This window comes from Chrysemys picta, chromosome 7 (genome assembly GCF_011386835.1).
Source record: "Chrysemys picta bellii isolate R12L10 chromosome 7, ASM1138683v2, whole genome shotgun sequence".
Classification (NCBI taxonomy): domain Eukaryota; kingdom Metazoa; phylum Chordata; order Testudines; family Emydidae; genus Chrysemys; species Chrysemys picta.
Genome location: NC_088797.1, coordinates 7,436,956 through 7,463,655, shown reverse-complemented (window position 1 = coordinate 7,463,655; position 26,700 = coordinate 7,436,956).

The following is a 26,700-nucleotide window of genomic DNA, read 5'->3' as shown; positions in this document are numbered from 1 at the left end:
ATTCCTATTAACACTACTCAGATGCTTAGTGTTAAGCACCTGTCTAAATGCTTTGATGGATCAGAGTGAAAAGGAAAGCATTTTACCATATTTTAAACTTAATAAACAAGCCTTTGTCCTGCCAAATATTTTATGTACTTTATAAGTAAAGTCTTTTTAAAGAGTTTAATTTCTTCTTTAGTTTTCCAAGGATGAGATTATAGATCACAACGGTATGCGGAGAAAGTCCGAGTTGTTATTGCCATCATAACAATTTTTTCAGTTTTTAGTATTTAAAATCACATTAAGGCCAAATTCAGGCCCCGGAGAAGTGCCTAGGACTCCCGTTGACTTCTGAGGGTGATACTTGGGTTAGAGCTCAGCAACTGGCTGACAATGAATCATTCAGCCATTGATTCGTCTCGTTTTGGAGTCACAGAATGTCATAGCTGTTTTCATAAATAACAGTATTAACCAGACATAACTGACTTGATACACTCCGCCCAGGTAACGTGCTGAACCCCATCCAGGGATCCTGCAAACAGGAGGTCAAACCTAGGCCGCTTGCAACCCAACTGAATCTGCTACCACGGACTCCCGGAGCCGTAAGCATTCTCCAGGTTATCTTACAAGAGTCGTCAGAGCTAAAACCAATCCATGGAATTAGTTTCATGGTGTAAAACCCGCACAGGGCAGATTCTTAAGACTGTATCTTGGGCGAATTCTAAAGACAATTTTAGTCATCCTGAAGTCATAACATTTCTGCAGTGCCATGGATTGTACCTAAATACTGTTTGCAACAAAAGGGTTTAGGATGAGGCAATGTATCACTTTGTCTGAACAGGTAAAGATGCACTAAGCTTAAAACACTGCACTCTGAACAGGTGTTTCAAAGCTAACTATCTCTCCAGAGTGTCACTTTGCTTATACCTTCCGCAGAGAAAAAGCCCTTTTTTTGTGCAGCAGCAAATTGCTTGAGCTTGTAACAAAGATCACATAACTGTTTTCAAACTAATGCTTTTTATAGCTGCAGATAATAGCAAAGGGAAGCACAGTCTGTACCCTGGTCCGTTTGTGAACCTAACAGCTATGTGTTCTAAATACCTGCTTTGTAACCAGGCATCATGGGGCAGTGTATCTTTTCTATCTACATGACCACCATCACTCCAGTATCTGAACTTCTCGTGTGCATTGATCCTCACAACCAATCAGTGAGGTAGGGAAATATTATGATCCTCATTTTGCAGATGGTGAACTGAGGCACAGAGAGATTGACCAGATTCTCAAAGGTATTTAGGTGCCTAAAGATGAAGATAGGTATCCATTATATCTCCCATTAACTAACCTGCTGAGGTGCTTTTGGAAATCCCACTAAGTGTCCATCTTCAGCACTTAAATACCTTCCAAAATCGGGCCCTAGGTGACTTGCCCAGTGTCACACAGGAAGCCTTTGGCAGTGCTGGTTGTTGCACCAGATCTCCTGAATCCCCATTTGGTGCCTTCACCATAAGACCATCCTTCCTACTTAGGAGACAATGCTTTATATTAAGCACGTGGTTAGCTCCCTATGAAGTCAAATTCTTAAATGCTTTCCTGAATTGGGGCCAGAATGACATTTCCCAAATATGACTGACCTGTTATGTGTATATTACAAAACACCTCTCTCAAGTCTTTTAGGAGGTGTAAGCCCTGCTAGTTAACTCCATTCCACCAGAAAGAATTATGCTTTGCCCCTGTGTCTGGGCTGGAAAAAAATATCTATCTGAGGACTCACTGTTTTATGTACAACTAGATTTATATAGTGTATAAGTTTGTGAAGATCTTTTGGCTTCTTTGGCATGAAGGGAACTGTATAAATGTAAGATATTATTTATGAGACCAGCATGCTGTCCTTTTACATTAGAATATATATTAATTCCCACTTTAACTCTATTGACTGCTAGCAACTCATTTTCTGAAAAGTTAGAGCTAGGTATTCTAATGGACATAACACTTTCCATGAAAGGATAATCTCATCTCAGTGTGGAGGGATTTACATGCGTATGGGAACTTCCAGTGCAGTTAACGTGCAATTTTGGAAATCTCTGTGCATCAAGCTGAGAATATACTCTGAGCCTTCACCATCTGTTCTACCCTCTAAGATGAATACAACATCATAATATTCACAATCCACTTCTTTAAAAAGTAAAGTATGAGTCATTTAAATGCAAGTCTGAAGTCTTCGTTGCTTATTTTTGGAAAATAATTTGCATCTGCTGTGCTTACTGTGAGGAAGACGCCCTCTGTGATATAAAGAGATTTTATTTTTCACGGCAAACAGGAATCCAGGCTAAGAGGGTTTCACTACAGTTGTTCATTTTGACCTCTCGAGCACCGTGATCCCAGCAGGCCCAAGAACTGATGAGTCATGCCCAAGAAGGTTGGCTCCCAATTTTTAACCGAGTGGCACTTATTTCCTGAGGGTGCTGCTAGCACCACTGGATGAATATTCATAATGCTGTCTGTCTAGGAGTGTTAAGAATGAGGCTTTGTTAATAATGCTGTATTTCCTGAGATCCTGTCAGCCTCATTTCTTCACCGAATTATGGAAACTGTTCTGTTTGGTTGTGATTCCGACGGTAATATAAATGTAATGGCTAATATGAAATGGGAAGAAAGAGAAGATTTGTTCAGCTTCTCAAACCTCCCAGACTAATATTACTGCCCAGTGCCACACAAGGAGCAAGGTACTCAGCAACATCGTTAACGTGCTTTGCAGCTCTAATATATAGTGACAGAAATGCTTAAAAACGTATGCAGGAGTCAGAAAGAACGCATTTCCTTTCTTCCTCAAGCCCGAGTTTTCATGAAGGGTGGTGAAATTGTCAGGAAGGGATAAGAGTGAAAAATGGAGCTGGAGCAGACAAGTGTTTGTATGTTAAAAAGCCAGCTTTCCCAGAGGTGCGAGGCCTTTCTTACCCCTCCATTCTGAGAGAGCACTGGACCGATGTAGGCATAGTCTGAGCTGTAGCTATATTTTAATATGTTATATTTTAATAGCAGTCCCCATTCTTGAGGCCACAATCTGTAATGCTGACAGACACAACAGTCTAGTAGAACTACAGTGGTCACCCTAAGACGCTTACCACATCTGCCCTACTTACTGCGGCGTGACAGTAGGCCTGATTCTGCATTCCTGCCCTTGGTACATATGGCAGAGCATGGGGGAAGAGGGCTTTAAGCCCCATTTGCGCTGAAAAAACGCACAGGGTGAGATTTTCCAAGCAGGTTAGGGGACTTAAACACACACCTTCCCATAGGTGCTGGGATTGCTGTCACATCTGTTGGCTTGAAGTAGTTTCCATTCTATACAGGGTTTGCTGTTTGGTTTCATGGCTCTCATCACCCCCATTATAAAAATTGTTCCAGCACCCCTGATACTTTCCGTTCATTGTGGTAGAGGATCTATGTCTAAAGCATTCAGCGTGCATGGGAAAATCTCACCCTCTGTTTCTATTATTTATTTATTGAGTATTAGCTGAGCAAACTGAACTTAGCATAGAATGAAAGTTGTAAGGACAGTAGGAACTTTGGAGTGGGAACCAAAGTTACCCATGGTATTGTATGGGGGGAATCATGATGTGGTGAATCTTGTCAGCAGAAGCAGGGCTGCTTGTTGCATTGCTACAGGCTTGCAGCCAGGAAGGCAAGGCAACTCAGTAAGAAGTTAAGTAAGGGGTTTACTGTTACTTAAAGATTCTTCGGTATCTTGTCGTATGTTCTCATTGCTAGCTGGCAACAGCTATTACAGAAGTGTGATTGTGCATGAAAAATAATCTCAAATAATGCCACATTATTCATGCAACTCTATTGCTACCCTCTTTCTTTTATTATTATTACTATGTCTATGACAGTAGCACCTAAAGGCCTCAGCGAAGGACCTCTCTGCTCTAGGCACCATACACACCCATGGTAAGACAGTCCCTGCTCCAAAGGGCTTATGCTTTGAATAGGTAAGGCTGGCAGAGGATGAGAGGGGAAACTGAAGTGCAGAGAGGTGAAGTGACTTACTCATGCGTTTGACTAAATGGGCATGCACCCACGAAAGCTTATGCTCCAATACATCTGTTAGTCTTTAAGGTGCCAGAGGACTCCTTGTTTGCTTTTTACAGATCCAGACTAACACGGCTACCCCTCTGATACTTGACTTACCCAGGTCTCCTGAGTCCCAGTCCAGTGCCCTGTCTGCGAGACCATTCTGCTTTCCCAGAGCAATGTTTGATACCATACTAATTACAGCCAGATCTCATACCTGATCGTTCTACAACTGTATTAAACCTGCCCCCTCTTTCACTCCTTGCCGAGTGGTACACACGGGGAATACTGGCTGCCTATCACTTCCATCCTCACAGGCCTAGTAGTGCATAGGAAGAAACATATATTTGTTCGAGACATAAAATTCCTCTGTTATTGGATTTCCTTAACCAGCCCTGAGGAGACATGATGTAGTCTGCTGGTTTTATGTATCATAAATCTTTAGCAACCTCTGAAAAAAACGACCCCCCAGAAATACAGCACAGCAGACTTGGAAAAAAAATATATGGATTCAGACAATCATTTAATTGCTCTTTGGCCACTTGAGATTACAACAGAGGCTGGGTGTCACATGTATCTTTCCCATAAAACCGTGTGCTCTTTCTATTACGCACGTGTTCTTGTACAAACTGCATTGCTTTCTTTCAAGTCCTGGAGCTCTTGGGTGCAGGACCATTACTGTGAGGGAGTAGGAATTTTTCCCAACGTTCTCTTCAGGGGGCAGTCAGGAAAGAAAAATTGTCATTCCTGGGGCTCTTGCCTACAGGTTCCTACCAAGAGTGTCTTCAACTCTTTACTGCTCTGTGGATATGTGCTGTACATCAAGGCTTACTGCACCTCTGGGGCTGTGTGCAGAACACCTGCCACCTTGCTGGCCCCTTTTTATAAATGCAATGCGTTGAAGATGGGAAAAGTCACTTTGCCCAGGACTGCTGTGTTCAAAGAAACATCCATCTGTTTGAACGTCTAATCAAAAATTGTGGGCAGGGCTGATCACAACGTAGAGCCCTTGGGATAAATTCATCCCTGGGGTACACACCACCAATGCTCCAGGCAACGCGGTAAGGGGGCAGGGAGCGGTGGCGTGGCTGGCTCCAGCCGGGCGACACGGCTGCCTGTCCTGGTGCTCTTGGTGGCGCGGCTGTAGCGCCGCCAGCCACCGATGCTCTAGGCAGCGCGGTAAGAGGGCAGGGAGCGGGGGGGAGGGGTTGGATAGAGGGCAGGGGAGTTCGGGGTGGTGGTCAGGGGGCAGGGGTGTGGATAGGGGTTGGGGTAGTCAGAGGGCAGGGAACAGGCGTGTTGAATGGGGGCAGGGATCCCCAGGGGGCAGTCAGGAAGGAGAGTGGGGGTTGGATGGGGTGGTGGGGGGCAGTCAGGGGCAGAGGTTCTGGGGGCAGTCAGGAAGAAGGGGTGGTTGGATGGGGCAGAGGTCCTGCGGGGGGGAGTGAGGAAGGAGAGGGGGGTTGGATGGGGCGGCGGGGGGCAGTCAGGGGCAGGGGTTCTGGGGGTGGTCAGGGGACAGGGAGAAGGGGTGGTTGGATGGGGCAGGAGTCCCGGGGGGGCCATCAAGGGGCGAGAAGCAGGGGGGGGGCAGATAGGGGGCAGGGCCAGGCCATGCCTGGCTGTTTGGGGAGGCACAGTCTCCGCTAACCAGCCCTCCATACAATTTTGGAAACCCGATGTGGCCCTCAGGCCAAAAAGTTTGCCTGCTCCTGAGAGAGACAGACTGTGTTGGGAGCCATAAAAGAACCTAGAAAGACAGATTAGACTGAGGCTACATCTACACTACAGGGGGGGGGCGATTTAAGATACGCAAATTCAGCTACGCAAATAGCGTCGCTGAATTCGACGTATCGCAGCCGACTTACCCCGCTGTGAGGACGGCGGCAAAATCGACCTCTGTGGCTTCCCGTCGACGGTGCTTACTCCCACCTCCGCTGGTGGAGTAAGAGTGTCAATTCGGGGATCGATTGTCGCGTCCCAACGGGACGCGATAAATCGATCCCCGAGAGGTCGATTTCTACCCACCGATTCAGGCGGGTAGTGTAGACCCAGCCTGAGAGAGGCCTCCGGCCAGGCCCAGAGTCCATTTTGCCAGGGTATGTTTAGGCCCTCCATGAATGGAATATACGGGACAAAATTCAACACTGACTTACCACCTGTGCCATCCACGGAAGTCAAATCACAGCAGAATTTGTGCCACAGAATGAAATAGGGTGAACAGCCTGAGCACAGAGTGTGCTTCTGTTTCTACACAGCACACACAGAGTAAAATCCAGGCTCTGCTCCTTGCCATCTCAAACAGGCTCAGCCTGATCCTCACCTGTTCTTGAGTGATGTGCTGGACATGAATACCTGCAGCTGTTCAGCTATCGCAGAGAGGAGCTGAGACTCATGGCCAGGAAGCCCCAGGGTTCCCTCACCACCCACCCCAGCCAGCTGCAGCAGGTGCACCCCAAGAACCCAGCTGTCCACATCCCAGAAGTCTTAGGCACCTCTGTTAGCGGTATGGGTCTGGACACACAATTCTCATTCTACCCACCAGAGGGCACAGTAGCTCTAGTCTGTGCGATGCACTATTCCAATTTTTCTTGAGAATTCTGGGAAATCACAGTGCTTGTGGTGCTGCAGAATCTTAATCCTGTACTTCCAAATATTAGTAGGAAGCCACAGAGTTCTCATTAGCATCATTATCTCTCAGGTCTCCACCCCAATTTCTGGCATATGGTAATTCCTTAAATTGCACAATTAATAAATAATTGATCTTATAATACTTTGTAAACTTTTAAAAGACAGTTTGAATATATATAATTCAATAGCCACCGTCGGAATACACCCTCTTTCCAGCCCCCACAAAGAGACAGCCTTTTCGATTCTAGGATGGTCTCATTAGCAGACAGTTAAATTAGGTCACTGGTGAAGGGCGCAGAAAGAACAGGGTAAAGAAGAAGATGTGATATTGGAGCAAGCCGACCAAAGCCTGATGTGGTCTCTGCACAGTATATTTGTAAAAGGCTATTGAGTATCAGGAATCTAATACTTTGCTCCCTTTCCCCAAGCAGACGCGAAGGATGTAGTGGGAATTACTAGAACCCATTAAACTGGCACAGCTATGTAGGAGGAAAACATTCCTCACTGCCTGCATATTGCCCACGCCAGAGGGAAGAAACCTGGAAACTCATAGTCATGGAAACCTGAGCATATTGCTTTCCAAATCACCCACAAGCCTATGTAGGCTGGCTGTGCTGATTAGTTTAGGGATGTAGGCTGGAAGGGACCTCTGGAGTCATCGAGTATAACCCATTACTATCGTGGCCTAACCCGTCATATAAGCCCGTTTATAAACTTACCAAGATCCATCTTAAAACTACAGCTTACATTGTTTGCCTCCACTGCTCTTCTTAGAAGGTTCTCCCAGAACCTGACTCCTCTGACTGAGGTGACCAACCTTATAGACTCTAATTTAGAGCTAGTTTGTGCAAATTGGATGACAAGTGGTGCGGAGGGAGGCGTTCTGCCTCGGAGAGCCTCTCCCCTTTGTGCAGGGCAAGTAAGTCTTGGCAGATGTGTGGAGGTGGTGGCAACAGGGTGACCGTGGCCCCAGCTTCTCCCCCTGGGAGTGAGCAGTCCATGTATTCCCTGAGCCTCGGGGCTGCAATTCTGCCAGATCTTTAGTTGGGTTACAGAAGACCAGACATGGGGCGGGAGTTCCTTGCACTGTCCCCTCCACACAGCGCATCTGCATAAGGGCGAGGCAGAATCCGGCCTTTAGTATTTTCTCTACTGTCAGAGCAAATGATGTAAAAGCTGCTTGCTGACTCTGTGAATGCCTAAAAATTACTTTTGTGGCAACCCATCTGGCTGGGTACACACACACACACACACACACACACACACACACACACACACACTTACTTTGCACTATGCCCTGAAAGTCAACAAACCTGGGAACAAGAAAAGAAAGCGAGGGAAACCCCTCACAAAATTTCTTGTCACTAGCCAGCTTTTCCTGGGCCTAAATTCCTGAACCACATTCTAGCTCTGAGTTGCCTTGAATAGACAAAACCTTGGCTGATATGCCAGTTAGGTTGAAGAAGGTCAGATATTCCATAGTCAGGACATCCAGTGCAATCCAGTATGATTTTCACCCCTACTCTTTTCCATGTGAGTGTGTTAGATCTACCCGGACGTTGGCTCTGGGCCCTGAGCAGAGCATGAGCTGCACGGACACTGCTGACCACCAGATGCAAATGGTTGGAAAGAAGGAAGAGCCATGACTCCATTCTTCCACGGACCAACTTGATGCGCAGAGGGGAAATGAGTTGCACCCTTTTCAGGGTTGCCGTAAATTACTCAGAGTCACTAGTTCTCCCTGAGTGCCTCTTTGGGGGGGACGGGGGCACAGTTACATACCACAGTGCTAATTGCCAAAATCTGGTTTTATGCAAATACCAGGCACAAAGAAGACAATTAACCAACAGTGCAAAGTGTCAAATAAAGAGTTTGAGAAAGGAAGCTTCAAGATAAAGAATCTTGCAGACACCTATTGTATCACAGGCATTTCTGTTGTAGTTTATAAGGAGAAAGAGGCTAAATAAAAATGTTAATGAATTTGTGTAATTTACCAAGATTATAACCGGGTTCAAAGGGAACTAGATAAGTTCATGGAGGATAGGTCCATCAATGGCTATTAGCTAGGATGGGTAGGGTTGGTGTCCCTAACCTCTGTTTGCCAGAAGCTGGGAATGGGCGACATGGGATGGATCACTTGATGATTACCTGTTCTGTTCATTTCCTCTGAAGCACCTGGCATTGGCCACTGTCAGAAGACAGGATACTGAGCTAGATGGATGTTTGGACTGACCCAGTATGGCCGTTCTTATGTTCTTACCTCCTCCAAATGTTACTGTAAATGGGAAAAATGGGATTACTTATGGAGGATGGGGGACAAACAAGCAAATGAAAACCCTCTCATCAACATGGGACTCAGACAATTTTTTCCCATTTAAATTCTTCTGATTGTGCCCTGCAGTGGAACGGGAGGAACATTTCTCAGAGATAATCTGCCTCTGTAAGATAATACAAAGGATTTGACTCAAAGGTGCCCGAGGAAAGAAGGAAAACATATTAGTTTTCAAAGTAATAAGGTGATAAGGCCTCATCCTTCAGTACATCAAACCTCTGTTTTTAACTAAATGGTCTTTTTCTGTGTAATTTAGAAATCACTTCACAGATAGAAACAGACAACAGAAATCGCAATGATTTGTTGTGGAATATTTTGTAACCCACCAGAAATGAAACCTCTTTGAATGTCCACATGAGAAACTCCTACTGGTTCTCAAATGGGCCTTCCTCAAAGTGTGCTGAGAGAGACATGAGAGGGGAATGCCATGGCGGTACAGCGAAGTCTTGCGTGATTTCACTGCTCTGAAGAGTGCAGATTACAATTCAAATTGTACTGCTTTATTGTGAAATCAACGATTTTTGGTAGGGGGAGGAGGAAGAGAGGAAAATGGCTTCATTACTTGATGGTTCCAGGGTACTCTCCTTCAGTAATTAAATTGTCCCATGTTGCAGCCTAGTATTTTTGAGCCCTTTAATGGGAAATAAACTGTGATAGTACTTAAGCCAAATGTCACTCCAAGCTTGTCAGCAGGAGGCACATTTAAGTGTTAAAGGGGTAAAAAAAAAAAAAAAAGGTATGCCAGGGAGAATAGCCTGGACATCAGGTGGCGGGGGGGAGGGAAAGAGTTACCGCTGGGACGACTTACCCAGGATATAAATAATTAAGGAAGCCATCTTCCTTCAGCCGTGTGCTATATCCTTTACTTCATCTATTGTTCTCGTTGTGTCTTGGCTCGCCCTTATGTTGTCCTCTTTATATCTTGGCTTGCCCTATTTTTCATAAAGCCCCACAACTAAAGCAATCACATTTTGAGAAGAGAAAGAGACTGGTGACAGTTCAACTCTTAACAATGATATCCCCAAAATAAAATAATGTTAAAAAAATCTTTACTCTTGGTCTCGTAGCAATTTCCCTACAATCACTAACACCGGACAAAGTCCATAAATCATTCCTAAATTGCCTATCAGTACACAGTTGGGCTTTTAAGTAGAAAATAAAGTAGGGCAAATATACGAGCGCAATACAATTTAAAGATGTCGTATTTACATGCCACCTACTCTGAAGTTTTCACACTATTATGAGGTAAATGGGTGTAGCGCTGTTGGCCACAATAGAACTATCCCCATTTACACCAGTTCTGATTTTGGCTTTATAATTTGCAACCTAAAGACCAGATTGTGCCTCCCTCTCTCACATTAAATACTCCCAAATTGATTTCAGTGGGACTAAGTTGAGAAGGAAGGTACCTCTCAGCTGGAGTGGGGTTGTGAGAATCTGGCCTTCAGTGTATAATAGATTTTTATAGCACTTGGAAAAATAGTTTGCTTGCATTTCTCAAGGACTAAAATGTAACTAGTCCTTACTCTTTGCACCCATTTGTCTTACTCTCATTTTAATGATTATGGTAAGGGATGAAATTTCTTCTAGCCTGGGAATTAGTCTATGCAATTAGATTTCTCTGGCAGTAATAATAATCAAGGGGTTAAGACAATGAAGTGATCAGTGCCCAGTGTCTTTCCCCAGGACACATAGCGTGAGAATGTCAGACTTCTGGAGTCACACTATTCTGTCAATTCTCTTCCTATCAAGCAGGTGGTGAGTGAAAAGTTATTCAAGGATGGTGTTATGTACCCTTCATGAATTATGCATCTTAAACAAACTTACATGATCTGAAGCACTCAAGTGGAAGCCTTTTAGCTAGAAGCAGGCCACTGGAGATCTTCGCTACAGATCTCTGGTGATGGTTTAAAATAACTTGCTATAGTATTCCTGCACTCCGTCTCTCTTTGACTCAGTGGCCCATACTTCGCTTCATTTGCTTATTGCAACTGCAATGGAGCCTTTGAAATCCCTCTAGGAGAGACCCATCTTACAGCTTCTTCAATGGGTAAAAAGGCTACACTCCGTTTGTTTGGAGCTTTGTTTTCTGATGTGTTTTTTTTTTAAGAGAGAAATTCTGCCAAAGTCACTTGTTAGCCTTTCATGAAAAGATAATACGTGTTTGTTTAATATTTGCCTTCAGTGAAAGGGAATCTGGCTTTATCTTTATTGTGGCTATGGGCTGGTTGAAGTAATGCGTCTACTGTTGTGTGTCATTTAATCGGAATATTGCTAGCGACATCGTTACCAGGTGCTAATTAATGGCTTCCCTCAGGAATTGCATTGTTTGGGTGCAGGACATGATGTTTATTTTATGATCATCTGTATCTGAAAAATCTATAATGTAGGTGGCTGAACAGAAATTCTTTGTTTACTTGCTGTCGTCATTGAAAACATTCTATTCTCACATCCAACTCTTCAATCTAATCCACGTAATTCTCTCTCTGTACGGCCAGGCTAGAACTGGGCCTCCTTTGAGAGGTGTCATGGTCCAGGCTCCTATGGGGCTAGATTATCATACTGAGGTTTGGTAGAGCTTCATTCCATTGACTTCAAACAGGCTTGGAGCAAGGCATTGTTCAGTGTGAGTAAGGAAATAAGAACCTGGCTTGTTATAGACTCACTGCCATTTTGGATTCAGATTTGTATGCCAGTGAACAACTGAGCATCTGGGTGCTGTTGTCCAGGCTTATAAACATCAATGCTGCTGCCAGCCCGTCTTTCCTTTCTTTCATATTTCATCTCTGCTGCTCTTCAGAGGGATCAATAATGTCTGCTGACTGAGAACTCATCCTTCCCCAGCTAGGCGCTGATCCTGAGTTATTAAAGTCAGTGGGCGCTTTGCCATTGACTTCAATGAGCCCCTATCCCCTTGGTCCTCCCACTCACTGTTCAAAAAAACTTGGAAAACAAAATTTTAAAAAGTCACAATCGTTTGTTTTGGCCATTTCAAAATGAAGTGTTTCAAACGTTTCAACTTTTAATTTTGAAAAAGTGTTTGATGGTTGGTGAAAAACACTCAAAAATGACCCCAAACTGAGCAAAAACATGAACCGAACTTGGTTTGCATGTTGTTTGCATGTCTGATATAGTAAGGGCCTCATCCTGAAATGTGTGGTACATCCTGTTGACGTCAGTGGGAGTTGTTTAGGGTACTCAGCATCGGGTAGGATCTAACTCAACTTCCCTGGTAACATGGAAGTGTTCAGTTTTCAAATATAGGCTCCTTAACTGCAAAAAGAACAGGAGTACTTGTGGCACCTTAGAGACTAACAAGTTTATTTGAGCATAAGCTTTCGTGGGCTACAGCCCACTTCGTCAGATGTATGTAGTGGAAAATACAGTAGGAAGATATATATATACACAGAGAACATGAAACAATGGGTGTTACTATACACACTATAAGGAGAGTGATCCGTTAAGGTGAGCTTTTATCAGTAGGAGAGAAAAAAATTGTTTGTAGTGGTAATGAAAATGGCCCATTTCCAGCAATTGACAAGGAGATATGAGGAACTGTGTGTGTGTGGCGGGGGTCGGGGGGAATAACCATGGGGAAATAGTTTTAGTTTGTGTAATGGCCCATCCACTCCCAGTTTTTGTTCAAGCCTAATTTAATGGTGTCCAATTTGCAAATTAATTCCAATTCAGCAGTCTCTCATTGGAGTCTGTTTTTGAAGTTTTGTTGTTGTAATATTGCAACTTTTAGGTCTGTAATCGAGTGGCCAGGGAGATTGAAGTGTTCTCCAACTGGTTTTTGAATGTTATAATTCTTGACATCTGATTTGTGTCCATTTATTCTTTTACATAAAGACTGTCCGGTTTGGCCAATGTACATGGCAGGGGGCATTGCTGGCACATGATGGCATATATCACATTGGTAGATGTGCAGGTGAAGGAGCCTCTGATAGTGTGGCTGATGTGATTAGGTCCTATGATGGTATCCCCTGAATAGATATGTGGACAGAGTTGGCAACGGGCTTTGTTGCAGAGATTGGTTCCTGGGTTAGTGTTTTTGTTGTGTGGTGTGTGGTTGCTGGTGAGTATTTCCTTCAGGTTTGGGGGCTGTCTGTAAGCAAGGACTGGCCTGTCTTCCAAGATCTGTGAGAGTGATGGATCGTCCTTCAGGATAGGTTGTAGATCCTTGATGATGCGCTGGAGAGGTTTTAGCTGGGGGCTGAAGGTGATGGCTAATGGCGTTCTGTTACTTTCTTTGTTGGGCCTGTCCTGGAGTAGGTGATTTCTGGGTACTCGTCTGGCTCTGTCAATCTGTTTTTTTCCCACTTTCTACTGTATTTTCCACTACATGCATCCGATGAAGTAGGCTGTAGCTAGCCGACGAAAGCTTATGCTCAAATAAATTTGTTAGTCTCTAAGATGCCACAAGTACTCCTGTTCTTTTTGCAGATACAGACTAACACGGCTGCTACTCTGAAACCACTCCTTAACTGGTTATCTAATGCTCCAGACAGCCAGCTCCAGACAAATGATACATCCGTGTTGACTCAAGTCTCCAAATATGGGCTTTGCATGACTTACTTGCATGTCCTAGTTCAAAGTGGGTTCCCTGTGTGGGACCATTTTCAGACTCTGAGCTAGGGTTGAAATTCTTGACCAGGAAAATCTCTCTCAGACTTCAGTGGGAGTTTTGCCAGTTTAAAACTGCAGGATCGAGCCTTGTCTTTACATTTCATTCCCAGGCTGGTGCAGTAACAGTTATTTATGTAAATTTCAATTTTAAAAGCATGTTTAATGTGGAAAACAGCATTCATTAACTTCATATGCATAGGCTAGTATTATTTTACCTTTAGGGTCTGATATAGTCATAATATATATTTTTACTTCAGTGAAAGACTTGATCGACCACATTGTCGGATGGTGTGACTCCACTGATTGCGGTTTGCTCTGCCATATTTAGCATGTGCATTAGCTTTTTTCATCCAAGTTTTTGACTGAAGGACAGATTGTCATTGTTTTAAAAATGTTTCTAATGAGCCTGATACATGTGAGCGAGGAAAGATCTCATTTCACCTTTTTAATCACATAACCAGCCTTCTTGCAAATGCCGTTTTAGAAATACAGATTAGTGCAAATGCGCAGCAGCTTGGTTTTGTGACATGAGCAGGAGTGCCAGGGAAAGAATTTAGGTTACTGGAATCTGGATGTGCTGTATTCTTCCACCTCATTTCGAAAACAAATTTCAGAGACAGACAGAAAGAGTCCAGCTAGACGAGCAAGCATTTAATTGCCAGTGTGTTCTCAAGAGCAGAGCTAGCTTTATTGAGTGCAAATGTTTGGGTTTTTCTGAAAAAATCAGAAGAACAAAGGAGTTCAGTTTGACCCTGTAAGCTCCCTCTTAATCATTTCTTTGATCAGGATTTTCTCCAAGGAACTCCATTGGCATTCTGAAACATCTTTCTTGGCACGCAAGCTATCTCCTTATGGAATAGAATACAGTGATCTGTCAGACACCCAGCACTGCATAGTGTGTTCTTTTAAATTATTACTACACCAGCTCTGCCCTTCTCTGACCCTTCTTATTGTCCTTTCCAGTCCTATAACTTTCCCAACTTTCTCGTCCTCGACTAAGGACGTTAAATCTATAAAATCTGTTCCAAACAAAACTACTTGGCTAAAGTGCCGGTAATTAAACACTGGAGGATTTTTTATTTTTTTTTTACATTGCTCTTGAAATCTGTTTTGCCTAACTCTAAATTTGAATGCCGCAAAAAATGTATTGGGATTCTTTAACAAATCTCTTGAAATTGTTTGAGAATGTCAGTAAATTCAGAGAGATCAGGTGAGTGAGGTAATATCTTTTATTGGACCAGCTTCTGTTGGTGAGAGAGACAAGCTTTCTATCTTACACAGAGCTGTTTTTCAGGTCTGGGAAACTAACTCAAAGTGTTCACAGCTAAATACAAGGTGGAACATCTTGAACTCAAAGAAGACTCCACACCACAATGTACCCATGGATTTAAGGATATCAACAAATCCTTCCCCAGACAACTCCAAGAGAAACTCTATAAACTCATCCCTCCATGAACCCACCCCAGTGACCTTCCACATGCTTTCCAAGATACACAAACAAGGGAACCCAGGCAGATCATATCTGGCCATGGCATTCTTACTGAAGGAATATCGGGTCTCAGTGAAACTATCCTCAAACCACTCACCACACAAAGGGCCGGCTTCCTCCAGGACACAACTGACTTTCTCCACAAACTCCGCAACATTAACAATCTCCCTCAGAGCACCATGGATGTCACCTCCCTATATACCAACATCCCTCTCATAGTTGCCTGCTTCAAATATTTACAAGACAGTGGAAAGCCCTCAGATATCCACCCCATAGACATCACCAAATTCATCCATTTCATCTTCACCCACAGCAAGTTTACATTCAACAATAAACACTTCGTTCAAACCCATGGATGGGAACTCCCATGGATACAAGGATGTATCCCCAATATGCCAACCTCTTCATGGGCTACCTTGAAGAAGAATTTCTGGACAATGAAATATCTGAGCTACATTGATGATATTTTCATCCTCTGGACAGGTGACTTAAACTCCCTCATAGATTTCCACCACAACTTCAGCAACCACCATCAGTCCATCATGACACCATGATCAGCTTCAGCAATGGAACCTACAAACAACCATATACAAGAAACCCACAGATCCAGCAACCATCCCAAGCACACCAAGAAATCTGTTATCTACAGCCACGTACTCGGACACCACAGAACGCACTCCGAGAACTGAAAACCACCTTCACCAAACAAAGACACCCCACCAGAGAAGCAGATGGCATCATGGAATGGGCCACCTAAATACCCCAAGAGAACCTGCTTTAATACAAATATAAAACCCTCTCTGACTGCACACCCTAGTTGCCACCTACCACCCCACACTGGAACCTATACAGCCTATCATCAAACAACTACAACCCATACTCAATAGGGACCCCATCCTGAAAGAAAGTTTTCCTAAAGCCTCTCTTCTGGTCTTCAAACAACTCCCCAACCTTGCCAAGCTCATCATCAGAAGCAAGCGCCCCACAGATTAGGACACACCAACTCAAAGCGGCACCAGACACTGCCCGAACAACAGATGTATAACCTGCAAACATTATCTTCACTGCTACAAGGATCAACAACCCCACAATGCACCTTTCAAGATCCATGGATCCTACACATGCCTATCACAACATCTGCTGTACCTCATCCTATGCACTAAATATCCCAACAACTATGTGGGTGAAACCAGACAATTACTACAATCTCAAATGACCTCAGACTGGAAAATGATAAAGGACACACACACCACATCACCTGTGTGTGCATAGGCGCCAACTCTGTGGGTGCTCCGGGGCTGGAGCACCCACGGGGATAAAATGGTGGGTGCTCTGCACCCACCAGCAGCTCCCCACCGTGCCCACCCAGCTCACCTCCGCTCCGCGTCCTCCCCTGAGTGCGCCACGGCTCCGCTTCTCCCCCCTCCCAGCGCTGGGAGGGAGGGGGAAGGAGGGAGAATGCGGCGCACTCGGGGAAGAGGCGGGGCCGGGGCAGGGATTTGGGGAAGGGATCCAATGGGGCGGGGAGGGGGCGGAGTTGGGGTGGGGACTTTGGGGAAGGGATTGGTATGAGAGTGGGGCAGAAGGGGGCAGGGCTGGGCCGGGGACGAGCAACCACTGGCACCTGGAAAAGTTGGCGCCTATGTGTGTGTGAACACTTTTCACAAAGCGATCATTCCATATCTGACCTCTAAGGAAACCTGTGCAACACAAGCCTGGGAGCTTAAATTCATAACTTTGCAAGACGCCAAAAAACATAGACTGAATAGAGACACTGGATTTATGATAAGCCACTAACTGCTTCTCCCCACACTTTCCTTTGCTCCCTATGACTGGAGGGGCCACTTCACCTTGAATGGTCCCTTGAAATATATGTTAACTACTTTCGGTAAACAGTCTCTTCCACCTTGTATTTAGCTGTGACACTCTGAGTTAGGCCATGTCTACACGACAACATTATGTCAACCTAACTTACGTCAGCATCCAGCCACGGCAGTTATTAAAATGCTTGTGTGTCTGCACACTTGGTTCCTTGTGTCGGCGGTGGGCGTCCTCACTAAGAGCGCTTGTATCAAATGTATTGTCAGTGAGGTGCTTATCTTCTCTCTGAAATATCAGTTGGACTGATATGCTAAACAGATTCATTCAGACTAGACATTACGGGAGCTAGAGCCACAGCTGTTGTAAATCGGTTTTAAACTCAATTCAGTGGAGCTATGCCTGTTTACACCAGCTGACAATCTGGTGCTACCATGATGTTTGCATTGGTAATCCCTCATGTCTGCATTTGTTGAAAGGTAAGATAGTTTTCTCCAACTACATTCATGCCCCTCCTCTCTGCAACTTAACAACAAACTTAAGAGTCAATCACTCTATCCTGGAAGTAAAACAAAAAAAAATGATGACTCGGAGAAGGCTGGATTTAATTTCATTGTAGAAATTGGAATATCATAAAAAAATCAGAAAATGCATTTTGTATGTCATCATTTGAAAGCATTTTATTACAAATTAGATTTGTGCGTGACTTGAAATAGTAAATAGCAAAAGGCGTCAGGAAAAGAAAAAACTTTCTAAGCTCAATACTTTGGCCAAATTCTACTCTGTGCAACTCCGCTGGGCCAGGTGCAGATGCACTGACCTTGATTGGTACTTTGCAGCACGAGCAGTCACGCTGAAGTCAGTTGATATAATTGAGAGCTGAATCTGGCCTTTCAGCTGTGAGTGGTATACTCATCCCTTTTCCTTTTTGTTCTTTTCCTAGTGTCAGTTTAGATGACAGTAGGAATCCAAACTATAATCGTACTAATTACTGTCAATATCCCGAAATTACACTTCACGCTACTGAATTAAGGCCCAATCCTCCAAGCACTTACTCAGGCAATTAAATCGTTATTTACCTGAAAAAATCCCAATGAAGACAAAGGGGCTGATCCAGTTTGTATTGCCATTGACATCAGGAGAAGTAAGATTAAGGACTACTTTTGTGATTAACATACTTGAGAGAAGGGGTTGCAGAAATGGGCCCATAAGAACAGCCATACTGGGTCAGACAAATGGTCTATCTAGCCCAGTATCCTGTCTTCTGACAGTGGCCAATGCCAGGTGCCCCAGAGGGAATGAACAGAACAGGTAATCATGAAGTGATCCATCCCCTGTTGCCCATTCCCAGCTTCAGCTCTTAACTGAGTGATTTTCTTCAAATGCTGCCTGAGATTTTCATTTGGAAATTTTTTAGATAAAATTCTAACCTCAATGCTGAACGTTTTATCCAATTTGGTACAGTTTAAAAAAAAAAGCTTTACATTTTTCTATTTCACCTAAAACATACTTCAATTTGATCTTTTCTATAAGGCTAACATTTAATTATTGGGAAAAGGTATGCTGTATGTTTTGGGTTCTGGAGCATGTGTGACATTGCTGGGGTAAGTCCTGGTTTCAGTTTATGCTGATGTAAACTTGGAGTAATTCTAGCAAAATCAATGGAGTTCCTTTGGATTTATTTACAACAGTGTAACTGAGAGCAGAATTTGATCTAGCATTTTTACTTGCCGCGTTGCTTTCAATCAGTAGAATCCTTTTATTTTTTAATAGAAGCTTGTTTAAATAGAAGTGCCATCATATTACTGTATTTTGCAAGCTCCTGGGTAGTATCATAAAAATGTAGTTATACAAAAGAAATTATTATGTAGACTAAGTGACATTTTAGCATACAGTAATCTGTCAGACAGGTTGTTAAAACTCTGCATTTCACATTATATGAAACTATTTAAGCAAACTTAAAAGTGTCAAAATAAATCTGTCAAGTATCAGAGGGATAGCCGTGTTAGTCTGAATCTGTAAAAAGCAACAGAGGGTCCTGTGGCACCTTTAAGACTAACAGAAGTATTGGGAGCATAAGCTTTCGTGGGTAAGAATTATTTTATGTGAAAGGATGTTTTAAGGCCTTTTCTTTGTTCAGTATGTCTATGGAAAAAACAGGCTGAACAAAAACATACAGTGACTTGAAGATAAACTGATGTTTAAAACGCTTAAGGGCCTGATCCAAAGCCCACTGAAATCAATGGAAAGATTACCGTAGAATGTAGTGAGTTTTGCCGTAGTTAAATCCAGGTTGGCTTAGAGCCTTTCTTTTTATGTGGACATTTAGAGTGGTATTTTCTATTACACTTGTGCTCGTAAGTACAGCTGGGTGAAATTTTTGGCCAATACTTCTTGTGCTGAAAAATGCAGATTTAGTTTTACCGAAACCTTTCCTAAATTTGCGTAAAAACTGGCTGGCTTGTTTAAGCCCCACCCCCAAAAAATAAAAAAAAAATGAAGTTTCATTTTGACATTTTTGATATGAAATGTTTTGATTTTTCATTTCAAAATTTACTTCAGTCTTCTTTAAAAAATGAAAATGTTAAAAAGCTCAAAAACAAAATAGTTTGTTTTGGGTCAAAAAAATGTTCAACCTGAAGCAATTTTTTTTCAGTTTTGAAAAGCTGTGCCCTACAGTCTTGCGTCCCAAAGATAATATTTATGACACTGGTTATTTAGGGAAACTTGCATCCCTAAATCGCTCTATTACCTCCAATAACTTGATTCAAAACATGGGGTAGAATTCTGTTCCTATTTAAGTCAATGGGCAAACTCTCATTGACTTCAGTGGGGCCAGAATCACCTACAGTATTCAAAGATACTATATTGTCCTCTTCCAAATCCCTCCTTAAAACTCGTCAGGGCTGTGATTTAATGGCTAGGCAGCTGAGCTGACACTTTTGTTTATTAAGGTAATCAACTGTTTAGCTTGTCCTCTGCACCATTTATTCATTTTATCCACCTGTCACTTTCTCGTCATATGTGTAGATTGTAGATTCATTGCGGCAGGAACTTTTAATGTGTGTGTGTACAGTGCTTAGCACAATGGGAGGGACCCTGTTAACTGGTTGAGGTTTTCACAATAGAAATAAACAATAGCAATAATCAAGACACCCAGTGAGGTGTCTCAAGATGGGCTTAGACAGAGAGGGTATGTTCAATTTACCTTAACCAACTCAGGTTGTGTTCCTCACTCCATTCTTTTTCTTTCCCTTCTCAGCATGACAATAACTCCATAGGTTATAGCAGCCAGACCTATGCTTTCAAACACTTGTTTTGATTCAGTACAAGATGCTTGAGCCTGTTGTCAAACGTCTAACCGCAGAGACCATGATACTGCACTTCATCTCAGTGTAATCCGCACACCGCCACTCCCAGTTAAGAGGTAGAGAGAACCGCAAGTTCATTCTTGAACTTCTCACTAATGCAGTGCATACTGGCTGCCAGTATATACCTGAGTATATTGACCAGGTATTTGTGTGTTTAAAAATGTGCAGGCTCCAGTTCCGAGTCCCATTTGGCCCAAACAACAGAGGACTATTGGCCTTGCCAGTGATGCCATGGAAAGCGGCTACTCCCAAGCACCAAACCCGTTTCCCCAGAGCCCAAGCCTTTCCCCGCAAAAAATGCAGAAGCCAAACCCCACGCAACTTACCCGGTGGGGCCTCTGTGAACCTCCAGAGAGGGAGCATTGTACAGTGGAGTGAGTGTCCCACACCCCTTTTTCATACATTCTAGAGGTTTGGTTCTACTCCACCCACATCAGCAGAACTGAAAATATATTGCCAGATCCTCAGTTGTGCCAAGCGCATCTGCCCCCTGGTACGCCCCCAATCCACTGCTCTCTGAGAGGTGGGGGACACAGATGGCAGCCATGTCTGAGGATCTGGCCCAGGGCCCTGCAAGTATCCTGTATTTTAAATGTATTAAGTTTGAAAACAAAATGTATAAATCAGACTTCCCACTTTCACCCTCCACCCCCGCTGCAAAATTGATATAACAGACCCTCTTTCTAAAACATAGCAGTGGGACTTGGATAGTATCAACAGATAAAATAGCACTTAAATTCCTGTTCAGACGTGGAGATCAGCAAAAAATACCTAAATACGTTATTTGAGAGATTTCACCTCTCTTTTCAATTGCAAGTTTTCCACATTCAGATCAGTGTTTTCTTGCATTCTAGGTCTGTAGCTTGTTTCTTGAGCAGTTAGTTGTAAGTATTTGATCATCAAATTTCAAGCCCTTTTGACTGGATAATCTAGGTCACATGAAATGTTCCCGTTTCTTGACTGGATGAGTTTAGCTATTAGAAACAGGTTTATGTGGGAATAATCTCCTAATACAAATTTGAAATTTGCCTCCCCTGTATATTTTGTGATATTCACAACAAATTTGCTGTTTTATTGAACCTTTCTGCTAGTAGTGTCATTTGCCAGACTATTCACAGAGAATGAAATTCACCCTGTCCCAATGTAACAGTTTATTAAACCCTCTGTGTACCTTTTGGTTTCACTTTCCAGTTAAAGTCACCCCAATCGGTCAAAGGGAATTAATTTAGATATTCAAATAAACATTTACATGCCCAGCTGTAGTCTAAGGATTTTCCATTTTCTACATATACGTTATTCTCCAGATCTAGATTGGGTAATAGATTCTGAGTTTGAAGCTGTTATGTAGCACATGTAATGTTATTTAAACTTACAAGAGCCTACTGAGATTTCAATACTTTGTTCACCAAGATCAGCACAGTAGTTTGGTTTAAATAACGTGAAATCCACTTTATGCACTGATTACTCTTTTCCATTTTTTTTTAAAAAGAAGCATTAAATACTCCTCGATGCATTCTGCAGAAATTGTTAGAGAAATTCTAGCTTTTAGGATTCTTGATGGAAACGAGAGAGAAACTTTTAGACACTGATCCTGAAAACACTTCCACCCATGACTAACTTTACATCTAGGAGCAGCTCTCTTCAGTTGAGTTCAGTGGGACTACTCACTTCCATAAAACCACTGACAAGTGTAATAGTTTGCAGTGCAGGATTGGGGCCTTCGGTTGTAAGATCTCCGTGGCAAGGAATGTCTTGATATCTGTGTCTTTTTACCGCACCAAGCACACTGCTGGCTACTAACAAGTAGCAAATAATTCTTTTAAACTGCAGACTTTATTCCTACTCCATTACATTTGTGCCCCTTCAGCAGCTGGCTCAATCACCCAGGTGATGATTCTTTTCCAAGATTGAGGCCTCGCCCAACAACAACTTTTAGCATGTGCAGCAAGCACGTCCTCATCAGGTACCCAGGTCCCAACAGAGCTCCGAGGCCCAGAGAAGCGGTTTGTCAAAGGTCACGCAGGACAGAACTTCAAAATCCATATACTAACATTCTAACTAAAAAACATATTCCCAGCTGCTATAAACCAGTGTAGCTCCAATGATTTCAATGAGACGGTTTCCATTGGCACCCGTTGAGGAGCTAGATTGTTTTAATCCAGTCTTCTCCAAATTGCTCTTCTTCCTCTAACGCACATTCAAATAGTTCTGATGACTGTTAGCCAGACCCTTCAGACTGGGCACCAAACTCTACCAGATACGCATATGGCCTCCCCCCACCCCCCACTTAGAAGAGATTTGTATTTTTACTTGTCTTCCAAAGAGATTTCCTTCATTCCTGTCAGCGCACTCTGTGCTCGCTTTCTGGTGCGCCGAGCTGAATGTCTTTTTTTAATTGCATCAGTAATATTTTATACGTTCTGAAGTGATATTAAAAATTAAATTATTTCAGTTACCTAGTAATTTATTTTGTATAAGGGAGACAGACAGTTCCCCATGGACAAGAGCAGACAGGGAAGAGTGAGAGACGGTATATTAGACCTGTCTTTCTAATAGTGAACCACCTTGTCCATTCCTGGAGGGGTGAGGAACAGACACTTTGGTACATTCGTCGTGGTTTATTGATCCTGTTAACATTATCTTGTGGTGAGATCGATGCTGGAGTTTCAGTCTGGCAGGAGACATGTAAATGAGCAGATGAAAAATATGCCAAGACAAATGGCTTCCTAATGGAAAATGAGATGTGAGAGGAAACAACTGGAGATGAGCAGTATGTGAGTAAGTTGGAGACAGTGTTGTAAAACTAAGGGCCACATTCTGCTCTCCGTCATCTAAGTGTCCCTCTCACTGGCTTCAATCCCTGTGGCTGAAATTCCAGTGCCTGGAATGAGACTGCAGCAGTGGAGAGAATGTCTGTGGGTTTTAGGAGTGGATTTAACACCCATCCAACTCCCACCGTTTTCCCTGCACAAAGGGCAGTTGCATCCTATCTGATTAGTCCATCTCTCCTACATGCCAGTTACAAACAGGCTGTGAGAGTCCTGTTTGTTTTCACTGATTGAAGTAATTTTGTTATTTCTGCTCTTATGAGCCATCCACCTTCTTTCATAAAATGTCATGTTTACCTTTGAATCCATCAGCCAGGCCAGCCTGTTAAAGTCAAGTCCCAGCTGGAAATGAAATATCATTTTGCCTTAAGAACACTAGAAACACCCTCCATCTGCAATTAGCATGTGCACGTTACAATAGCCAGCTACATCCGACTCTAGGCACACTGCTTAGAGGGATGACGTGACTGAAGAGGTAGTCACGGGATGCTGTCTCAGCCCTGCAACACACATGGATTTTTGTTTTCAAAGCCTTTGGTGATGCTAGGCGCAATCTAGGGAAGTTGACTCAATCCTCAGTAATAATGGAGCAAGCACATGTATGTCCCCATTCATAATGAAAATAACAGCCTGAACCTGCATGACGGTCTGTAGCTAAACTATCAGAGGGGTAGCCATGTTAGTCTGTATCCACAAAAACAACGAGGAGTCCGGTGGCACATTAAAGACTAACAGATTTATTTGGGCATAAGCTTTCGTGGGTAAAAACCCACTTCTTCAGATGCATGCAACAACTCCTCATTGTTTTTGTAGCTAAACTAGTCTCTCATCCCCCGCCTTCCCCAATCCCATCTCATTTCACATACAGTCTGGGCTCCTCATTCTGCTCTTTAAGGCTCTGCATAACTTTGTCCCTGTCTGCATCTCATCACCTGTCAAGCCCCAAGTTTGCCCGTTCCTGTCCCCTCCTTTTGTCACTTGTCTCCTCCTCTGCTCCCTGTTCTTTGTGCCTTTTTTCACACTGCTGCCTTGGCATGTCATCCCTCTGTACTTGGCACCAACCATCCTCACTGGCCTCCTTCAAACTCTAACACCAGCCCCCGTTCCTTTTGCCTTGCTTTCCACTGATGACTTCCACTCCTGTGCTGCAGTCAGCGTTTGCAGGTCCAGCTCATAGAGTGTTTGCTTGTGGGACAGTGACCATATCTTCTAAAATTTCTGTAAAGCATTGGGCAATATTGTATGGTGTTACATAAAAGTATCATCATAATACCATTGGTGACCTGCCTTTCCCCACCAACTGTCTAAGATAACATGAGACTCTTCCTCAAAACTAGCCTGGTGCGGCTCTGAGTTTGCAGCACGTTTCTGAGACAGAGCTTTGGATGGGATGTGTAAGTAACTGCAAATAATTATTGTCACTAGAGAGATCCCCAACCCATATTCCCAGATCTGAACAACAGTGAACTCTGAGCACTTGGAATCAGAACCTGGATCCAGATCTGAATTCAAACCGCTGGGCCCAACAATCCCCAAACTCTGTAGTGTTTGAAATCCAGAACCAAGATTTGCTACTAAGGAACATCTCCACTTATCACCTAGAAATCTTGACCTCCCTATATCCCTTGTTATTAGCTCTGCTGTTCTGCAGGTGGCCTTGCTGTTCTTGTAAAGTAACACTTCTTACCTCTTCTGCCTGGTGAGTCTTAGATCACCACGCAATTAGAACAAAAATAATGGTGTTAGGGAACTTTCTCTTTCAAACTAGGTGAGAGTTTTTTCCCTGCTAGAAGCTGATATGCATTTCAGGAAATCAGTCAGGCACAAATGAAGGAGGAGCTGGTGATACCCAAAAGAGTGTGTGAATGAAATTGAAAATAATATCTGAGGAAGCTGCTCAAATGAGAAAGTTATACATATTCCCAGTGCTCGCATTTTTTGACGTTTTGGAAAAATTAGTTGCGTGAAACTACCCTCAGGCTACTCTGAACTGAACTGGTTCTTTGTCAGTATATCACCATGGGTCTCGCGCTCTCTCTCTCTCTCTGACCTTGGCTGCATTACGGAGATTATGTTTTCACATGGGTGAACTGTTCTTGAACCAATTCTCCAATGTATTCTGTTTTTCTTCCATGTGAGCCATGCTCTCCTCTTTTTATTTTGTCTGTCTCTTCTACAAATGTAGTTGTAGCCATTGTAAGAAAAAACCACTTCAGTTAATGTCTGAGTTCCTCTTGTCCTTCCTACTTGTAGATACTGGTACCTACGATAGTATAAAGATTCTTATCCTGCAGCTTTTTCTGTTTTTATTTTAAAATTCTTATCCAGAATCTCTAGTAAAATAAATAAATAACACTGTTTATTGACCGCTTCTATTGGAGCCTTCTTTTCTGACATAGGAACCTGAATAACAGATCAGACCTGTAGTTATTCTAGTCCAGTATCCTGTCTTCAAAAGTGGCCCATTATCAGCTTCTTCAGAGGAAGATGCAGAAACCCCTGTAACTGGCAATTACAGGATAATTTTTCTAAAGGGGAAGAGATGTGTTTGTTTTTATTTTTGCCTTGCCATATGAAGAGTCTTGAATGTTCTCTGTATTTGTACTAGTACCGAAAGATATGGAGGTATAGGCTTTCTTAAGCATCTCAGTGGCTTCATTGGGAATTTCACCGTGACTGTTGCTTATCAGAGCAATTTTGTATGCACGGTCCATTGGAGGAGGCCACACTTTTGGGCAGAAACTACCTTATTATGAGTGTCTGGTAACATATTTATCATGAGGTTCATGAATATTATACTAAATCTCTTAAGGGAATGTCTGCATACTTAGAGTTCATATCTACATTCAGATATACTCACGTTCTGGCTCTGAGTCATATCACATTGGTAGTTTTCATGTGGAATATTCAGTGTGCCCATCTTTCTACACAGAAGATTTGCAAGGTAAACAAACCAACAACAAACAGAAAACCCACCCATTTTGTGTCCTCAAAGGAGAATGAACCACATGTGACAGACATTAGTCATGCCACTTCATGCACAACTAGAAAATGCTCAGATGTTGTGGTGACGAGGGCATTACAAGAACCGGTATAGAATAGAAATAATCCTTCTACAAAATAACAGCGCTAAAATGCTAGCAAGCGGTTATGAGTGACCATCTTCCATGGCTCATTTCCCTCTCATCAACTGGAACTGATGAACGGTCACTCTCAGGTTCTATGTCCTGGTCTCTCATGCCAACCTCACCAAAGTCCTCCTGAGTGGTCATTGGTCTCCAATGGGACAGCAACTCAGTGCTTAAAGTAAGAAACACAGAAACCTGTGTTAGACAGTCTCCCTTCCCCTCCTGCTGTGTTGTTGGTGCCGGGTGACCATGAGTCTCCCAGGAGGCCTTTGATGTGACTGGGAGAAGAGACCAAGAGTAAAAGTTGACAGTGACAGCTGAGGGGCTCTGGTTGTAACCGAAGGGGCTCATGAGTAACAGAAGAGGGTCAGTCCTGTGAACTTGCTAACATCTCTCGACACTTCAGCCGTATCCTGATAGA